Source organism: Eleutherodactylus coqui, chromosome 7 (genome assembly GCF_035609145.1).
Source record: "Eleutherodactylus coqui strain aEleCoq1 chromosome 7, aEleCoq1.hap1, whole genome shotgun sequence".
Lineage (NCBI taxonomy): Eukaryota > Metazoa > Chordata > Amphibia > Anura > Eleutherodactylidae > Eleutherodactylus > Eleutherodactylus coqui.
The window spans coordinates 229,425,081-229,439,767 of record NC_089843.1 but is presented as its reverse complement, the minus strand read 5'-3'; positions in this window follow the sequence as shown (position 1 = coordinate 229,439,767).

Genomic DNA, 14,687 nt, shown 5'->3' with positions numbered 1-14,687 from the left:
ATTGAACAAGTATATGCAGAGAATGGAACCCACTGATTTCAGGTTCTATGTGCAGCTTACAGACGGCAGTCTGGGTGCAAAATTCTCTCCTTCTATTGCCATTATTTACATGGCATGGTGGGAGCGACATTATCTATTCAATGAAGATGCTCCATTTCAGCAAGATCAGGTCTGGCATGGCCGTTACATTGATGATCTGCTGTTCATACGGCCCAGCGGTGCAGCAGCCATACCAACCCATGTCAGTTATCTCAATGATGATCCATTTAATCTTTAATTCACATTTTCGTATGATCCAAATCACATTATGGTTCTGGATTTGAAGCTGTCAGGCAATGCTATGCGGTCTTTGGTCAAGACGTCCACTTACCGCAAGCCCACTGCTGGTAACCCCACATTATATGCCTCGTCCTGTCATCCTATTCATGTGTTTACAAGTGTCCCAGTGGGAGAATTTGTTGGACATTGTTCCTCTGATCTGGTCTACCAAATGGAAGAACAAAAGGTTATGGAGAGATTACAGCATCGCAATTACCCCAAGATCGTACTGACTCGCTAAGAGTTAAACACATCCATGTAGCAATGGGAGGGGCATGGTGATTTTTTTTCAACCCCCATATAGTGTAGACTATCCCTCTATCTGTCAGATTATGCGGAAATATCTTCTTTTATCACACACAATTCTTGATTCAGGGCTTGTTCAGACATCCGTATATCGGCCAGGTTTTTACGCCGGCCTATATACGCTCTCTGCAGGGGGAGGAAGCAGGCCGGGAGCAATGCAATGAGCTCCCGCCCCTCTCCGCCTCCTCTCCGGCCCTCACCACTGTTTGCAATGGGAGGGGTGGGACGGGGTGGAGCTAAGTTCTGATATTGAACTTGCTGGAAGAAACAATGTATCGGCTGTTTTATCCCATTTCTTTGTGGTTCATCAAGAAGATTCTTCCTCTCCACAAGACCGCGGTATTAAAAGAGTTAACCGCCCATTATGGGGTGGAGATCATCGCAAGCTTCTTGAGAGGCATTTTGGGTGCATATTTTGCAAACCTATGAACCACATGGTACGAACTGCCAACTTGATTTTTTATTCTGTTCCCTTGTAATTGTATCTTTCCTCTGGTGTCATGTGTTCTTGTTTCAAGCACCCCATTGGCTGTCTATTGGGATATATATGTTACTCCCATGTGCCTGGGTGTCTATGATTAAGGGCAACATGCTTGCCTGGAACATTTAAGACGGAACATGCTGCTTCTTCCTCTGTCTGTCTAGATTGTTTAATAAAGAAGAAGAAATAGTTTTTACCCTACGCTGGACTTACTCCCTTTTCCTGAGCATGTACTGTGGACCCCAGCCAGTCCTTGAGTGATTGTGGAGGAGCTGCTTTCTGGTTTGTCCATTGATTTCAGTGGGTTCGTTCATATGTGAGTATTTTATGTGCACATTTTGGCCACGCAAAAAAAAAGTGTGGCAGGGAAAGAACAAATATTGAACTCATTAAACTAATTGCCCATTTCAATTGTTGAAAGCATCAGTGTGTGTGTGTGGAAGAGGGGGGGGGCGGGGGGTTGTGCACGCAAAAAATGCACTTGCGTCTGCACATGCGCAATACCCATTCAGCAAAAATGCATGCATAAATACGCATACACTCGTGTGAATCTGACCAAAGTAGAACACTAGCTGAGAGCAATAGGTGAAGGGGAAGAGCGCTGGTGATGCAACATTACGATCCACTGACTGATCAGCTGAGTAGAGTGACGCCCAGGGCGGCGGGTGCTCGCTAACCAGACAGGGCATTTTGACTCCGAGTTCCAAATTAAGCAAACTACAAGTATAAGACCCCATGTTCACGGGCACACACAGTTTCCAAGTGGGGAATCCCGCAGTGGTTTCCAGTCGTGCCCACAGCCATGAGGCCAAAAAAGAAGGGATTATTTACCGGTAGTCCTTTTTCTGGGAGTCATCATGACGGCCCCTTTACACATGGAGGATGTCCTCTGACCTCCGTAGGGACAGGAAGAGCCTTAAAGCACCTCCCCTCCACCATCTTCTCAGAGACTTCAAATTATCCCGGTGGACAATGTATACTGAAACAAAATTTTCCCTTTATTCGGTATCATTTTACATTGAGAAAAGAACATAAATATTCTATAGTGGAGGGAACTATGGGCCATTGTGATGACTCACAGAAAAAGGACTACCGGTAAGTAATCTCTTCTTTTTCCGGTCGTCATCACAACAGTCCCTTTGCAAATGGAGCAATACCAAATTATCACAATTTTTAGGGTGGGCTACTGCCTGAAGGACTTTCCATCCGTATGTCAGGTCTTTGTCAGATTGTACATTGGCCCTATAATGTTTTATAAATGTGTGCAGACTGAACCAGGTAGCCACTTTGCAAATTTGTTCGGTGGAGGCCTGTGCTTTCTCTGCCCATGAGGAGGAAAGGGACCTTGTAGAGTGGGCTTTGATATTTTCAGGAGAATCGAGACCCTGGGCTTTGTATGCTCCCTGGATGGCCATCCTGATCCATCTTGCTATGGTACTTTTAGACGCTGTCTTTCCTCTGCTTGGCCACTGAATTTGAGCAAAAAGATTATTGTGTTTTCAGGAGGATTGGGTAGGCTCTATATATACTGAACATCCAAATTATGGATTTCCCTTTATTTGTCATTACGGGGATCTTGGCAGAAAGATGGTAGGATAATTGCCTGTTCTCTGTGAAATTTAGAGATGACCTTCGGAAGGAAAGCAGGGTCAACGTTAAAAATAGTTCTATCATCTTGCACTATCATATGGGGTTCAAGATAGCATCTGTAATTCTCCCACTTTCCGTGCTGAGATCATGGCCACCAGGAAAGAGACCTTAAGGCCTCATGTCCACAGGATAATTCGGGCCCGCGTGGTTTCTCTATGCAGAATCCCACAGCGGGTCCCTCCTTTCCCGCAGACATGAGGCCAAAAAATAGACAATACTCACCTGTCCGGATGCTGCGGGTTCCCTGTGGCCGGATCTTCTTTTTTTCTGCCCGGCGAATATGCTTGGCATGCCGGCAGTGTGCCGCACACCTTTTTTTTTTTTTGAACTACTGTTTTCCCATGGCACAGCAGAAATACAGCTGCGGGTGTGCAGTGGGAGCGGATGGCTCCCATAGGCTTCAATAGAAGCCGCGGGAGCCGTCTGTGCAGGTAACCCGCAGAAAATGGAGCATGCTGCAGGTGATTTACCGCACGTGAGAACTGCGCGGCAGGGAAAAATGATATCCGCAGGTATTTAATTACCTGCGGGTGTCCAATGATTCCCTATGGGCGCGAATCACACGTGCGGGACACCCGAGCGGATTTGTTAAATCCATTTTGCTAGAATAACGGTGTGGGAATGGTGGCTTCACAACGTGATATATATATACTTCCACAAACATTCCCCCTTAGTTTCACCACTCGGCTACACAGTGACAGGGACTAGGCCTCAGGCCATACCCACAGTGTTCATTTTCCCGTGACACTGCAAAGTTCTGGCGTCTCCCACAGGGCGCTACAAACGTTTGGCGTCCCATCAGCAGGATCTGACCTGATGTGCCTAACTAAGTTAATGGACTGCCATACAAATTTCAGTGGGGCCACCCAAGATGGCGCCCATCATATCTTTATGCTCTCCTCATATGACTCACTCCCGCCAAAGTTGCTTGGCGCAAACTGACAACGCCCTGGCCTGGCACAAAGTAGGGGAGGGGACTACCCCTGCTTCACGGACTTGCTGGAGCTAACTGCAGCTGCAGACTCCTGGGCCCAAAGCACGATTGGCCAGACAGACGTCAAAATAGATCCCACTGCGAGTACTAGTAGGCTGCCGATCTACTCGGGGGAGTACTACCCCCATTATCCACCGGGCCAACCGGGCGGCCTGTGTGATTATCGTTTTACGCGGGATTTTGAGGACCCTAAGGTACAAGTGTTCCTCAGCTCTCATTCCCCTACTGGCTGGACCACCGGCTTCGAAGAAGATAGAGAGATCCTAGCGAGCAACAGTATCCAGCCCCGTTGCTACTGTTAAGGAAAAATAACTCTTTACGTAAGAGACACTGCTCTGTTTTTCAAATTTTTCTTGCGTTTCATGTTTTTGTTGCAAAGGACTCTAACTAGAGATGAACGAGCATACTCGCTAAGGGCAAATACTCGAGCGAGTATTGTCCTTAGAGAATACCTGCCCGCTCGGAAGAAAAGATTCAGGTGCCGGCGGGGGTAAGTGGTGTGTTGCGGGAGTGAGCAGGAGGGAGCGAGGGGGAAGGGGGGGGGGAGAGAGATCTCCTCTCCGCTCCCCCCGATGGCACCTGAATCTTTTCTCACGAGCGGGCAGGTACTCGCTAAGGACAATACTGACTCGAGTATTTGCCCTTAGCGAGTATGCTCGCTCATCTCTAACTCTAACCTACCAGAGACTACAAAGTACTTTTTTGCTCATGCTGAAAAGGTTTTATAAAGTTACATAACGTTCAATAATATTCAAGTAAATGTGCTGGTGGAATAAAGGCGTATACAGTTTAAAAGGCTAATTGATTATGATCTCTCTCTTAAAGTCACCTTTCTCTTAAAGTCAATTTTTTATGCTTAAAGTTTATCTTATATGCTTAAAGTCATTGCATATTCATGCCTAATTAATGTTATTTTATGCAAATCCAAGTGCAGTCCCCGTGTATATGAGACTGCATGCATGGAATGATAGTTCAATCTGTATGATTGGAGGTCTCTTGTGTACCCCTTAGTCCACTCTTTTGTGTGGACTCTGGACATATACACAGTGTTTATTTCCCCATGACACTGCAAAGTTTTGGCATCTCTCACAGGGCGCTACATCATCGCTATGCCTCTGCAGGCCTGCTCTGAAGACCTGCGCTGCACAGTGACTGATGGATCCATGGCGTTGCAGGCCGGGGATGCAGGGACCGAGGCAATATGCAGCTCCGACCTCTTCCCTCCAGGGGATCTTCGGCACGAAGTGTCCTTTGCTGAGTAAACCCCCCGGAGCTTGCTCTTCGCCTGGCCATCTTAGGGACACAAAGGCACTGAGAGGATGGTGAATGGGAGGTGCTTTAAGGCTCTTCCTGTACCTACGGAGGTCAGAGGGCATCCTTCGTGTGTAAATGGGGTCTGTCGTGATGACGACCAGGGAAAGACATTTTCTCACTTGTCCGGTCACGGGTCTACTCCGTCGCGGCCGGTTCTTCTTTCTTCTGCACAGCGGATGCGTCCAGACGCACTGGCAGCATGTCACGTACATGTGCCTCTGTGCAGTGATCCTAATTATGGATGGCCACACAGGAAAAGCCTGTGGTGTGAACGGGTACCTGTTTTAGAAACTGGGGTAGTGCGCTCTCTATCTCTCTGTTGCTGGGACTCACTCCTCTCACATCCACACTCCAAATGCTATGAGATGTCACTCTTCTTCCTCCATCTTCACTTACATAGAAGCTAAAGGTGCTTCGATGCAGCTCTGTGTTAGCACACTCTCCTCCAGAAGATGGACTCTCACCTTTTGGCCGTCCTCAAACACTCTCATTTATAATCTCACTTGTAGCACATGACAAGACAAACTGATACATTTACAGGCATGCAATGATTGTATTCAGACACCGCAGTTGTGCAACACACATACACAAAAAATGCAGTATTGTTTAAATCCATATGCGGTTTTTATTGGTGTATGCAGTTTCTTATCTACATGTGGGCTTTGAATGCAGCATGCAGTTTTTGATGTTTTTTTAAATTGTGGTTCAAAAATACAACCAAAAACAAATATTTTCACTTAGTCCATGAAATGGGTCATCTTTGGAAAGCTAAATAATGTATGTAAATTCATTTTGCAGCTGTATGTGGCACAGTTTAGGTATGGGTATGGGTACAGGTACAGGTGGCGGGGGAGGTGGAGGGCCCGAGCTGAACTTTTACACCCAGGACCCTGAGCGTTTAGTTATTTTCCTGATGCAGAGGGTAAACTCTGCATCAGGGACATAACTAAAGACTTCTATTGGCTGGCAGAAGGATGCTTAAATGCTATAGCTGCTATTTATTATGGGATGTAAGGGGTTAAACCGCCAGGATCAGAGGTTTTCTCTGCATCTAGCAGTTAGAGCAGGATCGTGGCTGTCAGTAATCGGTCACGTCACCACATGAATGCCTATAAGAGAATATTTGAAATGATTTAGCTTTGATTTCCAAATCTGGCGCCTCAAAGGGTTTTAGTGGATTTTCAGAAGGCTTATATGACTACAGTCAGGATTGCCTTTCATTAGGCTAAGGTCAAAGGGTGTTATTTGTGTCTGTGTCAGAGAATCATCAGAAGCCGCTGGCTTGAAGACTAAATCTGAATCTAAGACCAGTTTCACACAGATGACAAACGCGCAATTTTTTCGTGATGCAACAGTGCTACAAATCGCACCTCTACATGCTGCCAGGATTGTCTTCTACATTACGTGGACTTCTGTAGGAGTCCGGTTTGGACTCTTATCTGGTTGTTGCATTTGGTGGCCCTACCCAGATTGGGTTTTTCTGGTGCTGCTGAAACACTTTGTTACTTTGCATTTGAGTGCTACAAATCGCCTCTATGTGAAGCTCTTCCTTTTCTATGGGTTCATTCACATTAGCGATGTTTTGTAGCTTGCAACATTGCGAGATAAAAAAAATAATTGCGGGTTGCTAAATATTATGGCGATTTGCGATGTTTCGTAGCCCATGTTTCCCTATGGAGCCTTCCTTCCTGTTGTATCGCGTTGCACAAAAACATGGTTTTCATGTGGTGCAAATTTTACAGTAAGAAATCCTACTGTAAAACGCTAAAATAAGCCCTAGCTGCATTAAAAATGCATTACTTCACAGCTGCTGTTCACTCCGCCGCATCTTCATTGCAGGTTTCTATCACTTGCTTGTAGTATTCTCTCAGCACTTCTTCGCCAGGAGTTCAAATTCCCTGCCTCCATGATTAGTTCTCAAGCGCCTTGGCTCAGCCAATCAGAGCCAGAGCTCGATGAACCAATCACAGCCATCCATTGAATGGCTGTGATGAATCAATCACAGCTATTCATCGAATGGCTGTGATTGGCTGACCACGGTGCTCGAGAACCAATCACAGCCAGTCCTTCCTGGAGGCAGGGAATGTGAACCCCTGACCAGGAAGAGCTGAGAGAATACTACAAGCAAGTGACAGGGATTTTCAGAGAAGACACAGTGAAGTGAACAGCAGCTGTTAGGTGATGTATTTGGGTTTTTACATTTTTTTTTAAGCAGCTAGGGCTTATATGAAATCTCTTGTTGAATTTGCTTTTGTGCCAGTTGAAGATATCAGATGTGTTTCTGATAAGCTTGCTGCCACATTTCCAGATGAAGACCGCTATAATGAGGAGCTCACATACTTCTTTTCTACATATATTGAGGGTGTAGCTTGTATCCTCGGTCTCCTATAAGACTATGGAATAATCATGATGCAGCTCATATGGAATAATCATGATGCAGCTCAATGCACTTAAAGGGGTTGTCCCGCGCCGAAACGTTGTTTTTTTTTATTCAATAGGCCCCCCGTTCGGCGCGAGACAAACCTGATGCATGTGTTAAAAAAAAGAAACGTTCAGTACTTACCCGAATCCCCGCGCTGCGGCGACTTCTTCCTTACCTTACTAAGATGGCCGCCGGGATCTTCACCCACGATGCACCGCGGGTCTTCTCCCATAGTGCACCGTGGGCTCTGTGCGGTCCATTGCCGATTCCAGCCTCCTGATTGGCTGATATCGGCACACGTGAAGGGGCGGAGCTACGAGGACCAGCTCTCCGGCACGAGCGGCCCCATTCACCAGGGAGAAGACTGGACTGCGCAAGCACGTCTAATCGGGTGATTAGATGCTGAAATTAGACGGCACCATGGAGACGAGGACGCTAGCAACGGAACAGGTAAGTGAATAACTTCTGTATGGCTCATAATTAATGCACGATGTACATTACAAAGTGCATTAATATGGCCATACAGAAGTGTATAACCCCACTTGCTTTGGCGGGACAACCCCTTTAATTCTCTATTCCATTGCTATCATCCCAGCTCGAGGTTTCACTTTGATAGATTGCAGATGGACCTAGTTTGCCACAAATTATCACTGGCTAATGCCCAGGCAGGTCGCCTTGAGAATTTTATTTCTTCGTGTGTAACATGATTGTTCAATAAACTGGAGTTATTAGACCTCTTTAATAAACTGTTATTTTGTCCATGTGACCAACTTTCTGTGAGGGCATTTTTCTGCAGGCATTCATGGCCGTAGGCCTCCCTCTGTGAGCATTTTTCCTTTGGCCATTTTTCTAGTCATTGACTGCTTCCCTGAGGACTTTGTGTCTAAAAGGTAGGGCTTTATTGGCCAGAGCATCAAGTCTGTAGTGTTTGGAGAATGTATGCAGTTTCCTCTAGGTGGCTGCCCTGCATATTTTTTAAACTGACCCCTCTGCCTTTTCTGCTCAGGAGCAGGGTATTGCACAGGTGGCATAAGATTTTATTATAGACTAGCTGATATACCCGGCTTCGCCCGAGTTAATTTGGTACTGGTGTTTATCTGGTGTTCACATGGAAAATCTTATGAAGTCATGGTTACTTTAGAGATACTGAGGAAAAACATATGTTCACCATTTTGCATAGTTCTCTGCGTTACCCAGGAAACACCACGTGGAGGCAACCATGCGACGTTTCCTTCATATAAAATGACATCAGGAAGTGAGAGAATTAGATTACGTACATAAAATTTGGACACTAATTCTTTTGCGCTTAGAATTGAATAATCGAGTTGGGACCTATTAACTTTTCATATTTATGACACAATCAATGCTTGTGCCAAATTTCATGTTTCTATCACATTGGGAAGTGAGAGATTTAGATTATGTACGTTAAATTTGGACGCTAATTCTTTTGCGCATAGAATTGAATAATGGAGTTGGGACCCATTAGCTTTTCCTATTTATGACATAGTCAATGCTCGTGCCAAATTTCCCGTTTCTATGACACCGGAAAGTGAGAAAATTACATTCCACACGTAAAATTTGGACGCTAATTCTTTTGCGCATAGAATTGAATAATCGAGTTGGGACCCATTAGCTTTTCCTATTTATGACACAATCAATGCTCGTGCCAAATTTCCTGTTTCTATGACACCGGAGAGTGAAGAAATTACATTCCGCACGTAAAATTTCGACGCCAATTCTTTTGCGCTAGAATTGAATAATCGAGTTGGAACCTATGAACCTATCCTATTTATGACATAATCAATGCTCGTGCCAAATTTTCCGTTTCTATGACACCGGAAAGTGAGAAAATTAGATTCCGTACGTAAAATTTGGACGCTAATTCTTTTGCGCATAGAATTGAATAATTGAGTTGGGACCCATTTACTTTTCATATTCATGACACAATCAATGCTCGTGCCAAATTTCATGTTTCTATCACATTGGGAAGTGAGAGATTTAGATTATGTACATAAAATTTGGATGCTAATTCTTTTGCGCATAGAATTGAATAATCGAGTTGGGACCCATTAGCTTTTCCTATTTATGACATAATCGATGCTCGTGCCAATTTCCTGTTTCTATGACACTGGACAGTGAAGAAATTACATTCTGCACGTAAAATTTGGACGCTAATTCTTTTGCGCATAGAATTGAATAATTGAGTTGGGACACATTAACTTTTCATATTTATGACACAATCAATGCTCGTGCCAAATTTCCTGTTTCTATGACACCGGAGAGTGAAGAAATTACATTCCGCACGTAAAATTTCGACGCCAATTCTTTTGCGCTAGAATTGAATAATCGAGTTGGAACCTATGAACCTATCCTATTTATGACATAATCAATGCTCGTGCCAAATTTTCCGTTTCTATGACACCGGAAAGTGAGAAAATTAGATTCCGTACGTAAAATTTGGACGCTAATTCTTTTGCGCATAGAATTGAATAATTGAGTTGGGACCCATTTACTTTTCATATTCATGACACAATCAATGCTCGTGCCAAATTTCATGTTTCTATCACATTGGGAAGTGAGAGATTTAGATTATGTACATAAAATTTGGATGCTAATTCTTTTGCGCATAGAATTGAATAATCGAGTTGGGACCCATTAGCTTTTCCTATTTATGACATAATCGATGCTCGTGCCAATTTCCTGTTTCTATGACACTGGACAGTGAAGAAATTACATTCTGCACGTAAAATTTGGACGCTAATTCTTTTGCGCATAGAATTGAATAATTGAGTTGGGACACATTAACTTTTCATATTTATGACACAATCAATGCTCGTGCCAAATTTCATGTTTCTATCATATTGGGAAGTGAGAGATTTAGATTATGTACATAAAATTTGGATGCTAATTCTTTTGCGCATAGAATTGAATAATCGAGTTGGGACCCATTAGCTTTTCCTATTTATGACATAATCAATGCTCATGCCTAATTTCGAGTTTCTATGACACTGGGAAGTGAGAGAATTAGACTCCGTACGTAAAATTTGGACGCTAATTCTTTTGCGCATAGAATTGAATAATCGAGTTGGGACCCATTAGCTTTTACTATTTATGACATAATCAATGCTCCTGCCAAACTTCCTGTTTCTATGACACTGGAAAGTAAAGAAATTACATTCTGCACGTAAAATTTGGATGCAAATTCTTTTGCGCATAGAATTGAATAATCGAGTTGGGACACATTAGCTTTTCCTATTTATGACATATTCAATGCGCGTGCCAAATTTTAAGTTTCTATGACACCGGAAAGTGAGAAAATTAGATTCCGTACGTAAAATTTGGACGCTAATTCTTTGCGCTAGAATTGAATAATTGAGTTGGGACCCATTAGCTTTTCCTATTTATGACATAATCAATGCTCATGCCTAATTTCGAGTTTCTATGACACCGGGAAGTGAGAGAATTAGACTCCGTACGTAAAATTTGGACGCTAATTCTTTTGCGCATAGAATTGAATAATCGAGTTGGGACCTATTAACTTTTCCTATTTATGACATATTCAATGCGCGTGCCAAATTTCCTGTTTCTATGACACTGAAAAGTGAAGAAATTACATTCCGCACGTAAAATTTGGACGCTAATTCTTTTGCGCTTAGAATTGAACAATGGAGTTGGGACTTATTAACTTTTCCTATTTATGACATATTCAATGCTTGTGCCAAATTTCCTGTTTCTATGACACTGGAAAGTGAAGAAATTACATTCCGTACATAGAATTTGGACGCTAATTCTTTTGCGCATAGAATGGAATAATCAAGTTGGGATCTATGAACTTTTCCTATTTATGACCTAATCAATGCTCCTGCCAAATTTCACGTTTATATGACACCGAAAAGTGAGAAAATTAGATTCCGTACGTAAAATTTGGACGCTAATTCTTTTGCGCATAGAATTGAATAATGGAGTTGGGACCCATTAGCTTTTCCTGTTTATGACATAATGAATGCTCCTGCCAAATTTCCTGTTTCTATGACACTGGAAATTGAAGAAATTACATTCTGCACGGAAAATTTGGACGCTAATTCTTTTGCGCATAGAATTGAATAATCGAGTTGGGACCTATTAACTTTTCCTATTTATGACATATTCAATGCGCATGCCAAATTTTAAGTTTCTATGACACCGGAAAGTGAGAAAATTAGATTCTGTACGTAAAATTTGGACGCTAATTCTTTGCGCATAGAATTGAATAATCGAGTTGGGACCCATTAGCTTTTACTATTTATGACATAATCAATGCTCCTGCCAAACTTCCTGTTTCTATGACACTGGAAAGTAAAGAAATTACATTCTGCACGTAAAATTTGGATGCAAATTCTTTTGCGCATAGAATTGAATAATCGAGTTGGGACACATTAGCTTTTCCTATTTATGACATATTCAATGCGCGTGCCAAATTTTAAGTTTCTATGACACCGGAAAGTGAGAAAATTAGATTCCGTACGTAAAATTTGGACGCTAATTCTTTGCGCTAGAATTGAATAATTGAGTTGGGACCCATTAGTTTTTCCTATTTATGACATAATCAATGCTCATGCCTAATTTCGAGTTTCTATGACACCGGGAAGTGAGAGAATTAGACTCCGTACGTAAAATTTGGACGCTAATTCTTTTGCGCATAGAATTGAATAATCGAGTTGGGACCTATTAACTTTTCCTATTTATGACATATTCAATGCGCGTGCCAAATTTTAAGTTTCTATGACACCGGAAAGTGAGAAAATTAGATTCCGTACGTAAAATTTGGACGCTAATTCTTTTGCGCTAGAATTGAATAATTGAGTTGGGACCCATTAGCTTTTCCTATTTATGACATAATCAATGCTCCTGCCAAATTTTAAGTTTCTATGACATTGGGAAGTGAGAGATTTAGATTATGTACGTTAAATTTCGACGCCAATTCTTTTGTGCTAGAATTGAATAATCGAGTTGGGACCCAATTACTTTTCTTATTTTGGAGATAATCTATGCTTGTGCCAAAATTCATGTTTCTACGACATCGGGAAGTTGGAGAACTTTTGGCGAGTCAGTCAGTCAATGAGTCAGTGAGGGCTTTTGTCTTTATATATATAGATTGTCCTGGGACATCTTGGACCTTGTATGCATCTACGGGTGCATTCAGACCACTGTATATCGGCTGGGTTTTCACGCCCCGCCGTTATACGGCGTCCCTCTCTGCGGGGGAGGGGGGTGGGGGAAGGATGGAAGAGCCAGGAGCAGGAACTGAGCTCCCGCCCCCTCTCTGCCTCCTCTCCACCCACCTGCACTATTTTCAATAGGGAGAGGCGGGACTGGGCAGGGCTAATTCTTGTAACTTAGCTGCGCCCCACCTCCTTTCATTGCAAATAGTGCAGAGAGGCGGAGAGGGGGCGGAGAGGGGGCGGGAGCTCAGTTCCTGCTCCTGGCTCTTCCATCCCCCCTCCCCCCTCCAGACGAGGACATCATATATCGGCTTGGCATGAAAACCGAGCCGATATACATTGGTCTGAATGCACCCTAAGATTGCTGCTTTGACCCACCCTGCCAGAATGCTTTTCAAGGCTTTTTTTACATCTAATTTAGGCAAGCTTCACACGGGCGATCGCAAGTTTGCCGATGCTTTTTTTGGAGAATAATCTCGCATTGCATCACTACTGCCCACGATAAAATTGCGTGATTGGACTTTCTAATGTAAAATCGCAATGTGTGTTTGTTGCGTTGCAATAAAGGAAAAATGAGAGAAAAAATAAATAAATCGCACATCACAGAAAGATAGAGCATGCCACGATTGTTTGTTCTCCCAACACCGCATCAGTGAAATCCTTGCTAATGGGAAGGAAACCATTGAAAATCATTGGCAAAAATCACGCCGTTTTCTTAAGCGTGTGAAACCATCCATAATCTCCAAACTGTACAAATAGGTAATTCATTTTCCTTCAATGACCTTGCAGTGTCCAGGGAGCGGGCGCACAGCCGAGGAGATAGCGGGGTAGATAAGGACCGTGTCACAGGCTCTATTATCTCCTCCCCTGGAGGTAGCACGGTACTCGACCAAGTTACTGCTGAGGAAGGTCTCAGAGAAAAATATTACAGGAAGTTACCTTGAGTCCATTTGTCACTCATGATGCCACCGTTCCGTCCTCTGTGGTGAATCTCGATTTTGGAATAAAATAGTCCACACACACATTCTATACAAAACCAGGAACGGTTAGTAATGTCCGTTTGTTGTAAACTTGTCAATGTCCATTGTACATCAACGGTGCTGGCACAGATACAACAAGATAAGGTGGTGCAACAGGGAGGATTCTCAGGATGTATGGCTAAATCCACAGTCCCAGTTATCGGTGTGATTCCACTCCCGTGTACACTCTCTACCAGTTTACACTCATGTTACTTGTGCCTTTCTCTCGCCAAGCAATGGTCCTTCTCTCAACCAGTACTGAGTGATAGCACTGGCATAACCTGGGTAGACTGGTCCAAGGCCAAGCAGAAGGGAATCGCTTGGCTTCTTCCATTCTTCCCACTCACAGGCCAACACTTCAGATGCCTGGGTGGCTCACTTGCTGACTGACTCTTGCCAGAAGGTTTGGTAAGACAGACCTTGCAGGAAAGACAGACCCAGAAGAAGACTCCTGCAAGAAGAACAAGAAGACCGAAAAGACTACTCTTGCACTGAACCTTACAGCCACATTTATATCAGCACGTCACATGACAAACAAGACTATACATTTTCCAGACATTAACCCATTCAATGCTGCAAAGGTGCAATATTCATAAACCAGATGCATACTACAAATAAGACACTGACAAGACAAATGGCACGGGGGACATATAATATTATGGAGGGTCCCCACTAACTCTGGGCCACTACAACCTATCATGGATAGATAAAAAGGATCGTTTGATGAATGCCTAAGCAATAAAATATGTCTTTTTCCTTATTCCTGTGATTCTTGCAGAACTAGGTCGAGTTCTTAAAGGGGTTGTACCAGAATACAGTTCTATTACCTATCAATAGGTTAAGGGATAAGAGTCTGATGGGAGAGGGTCTCACTGCTGAGACCCCCAATGATTCTGAGAACAGGGGTCCCATGTTCCCCCCTCCTTTTCACTACGGGTCGCTGCAAACACCCAGTGACATCAGATTGAATGGCGTGGGGGAG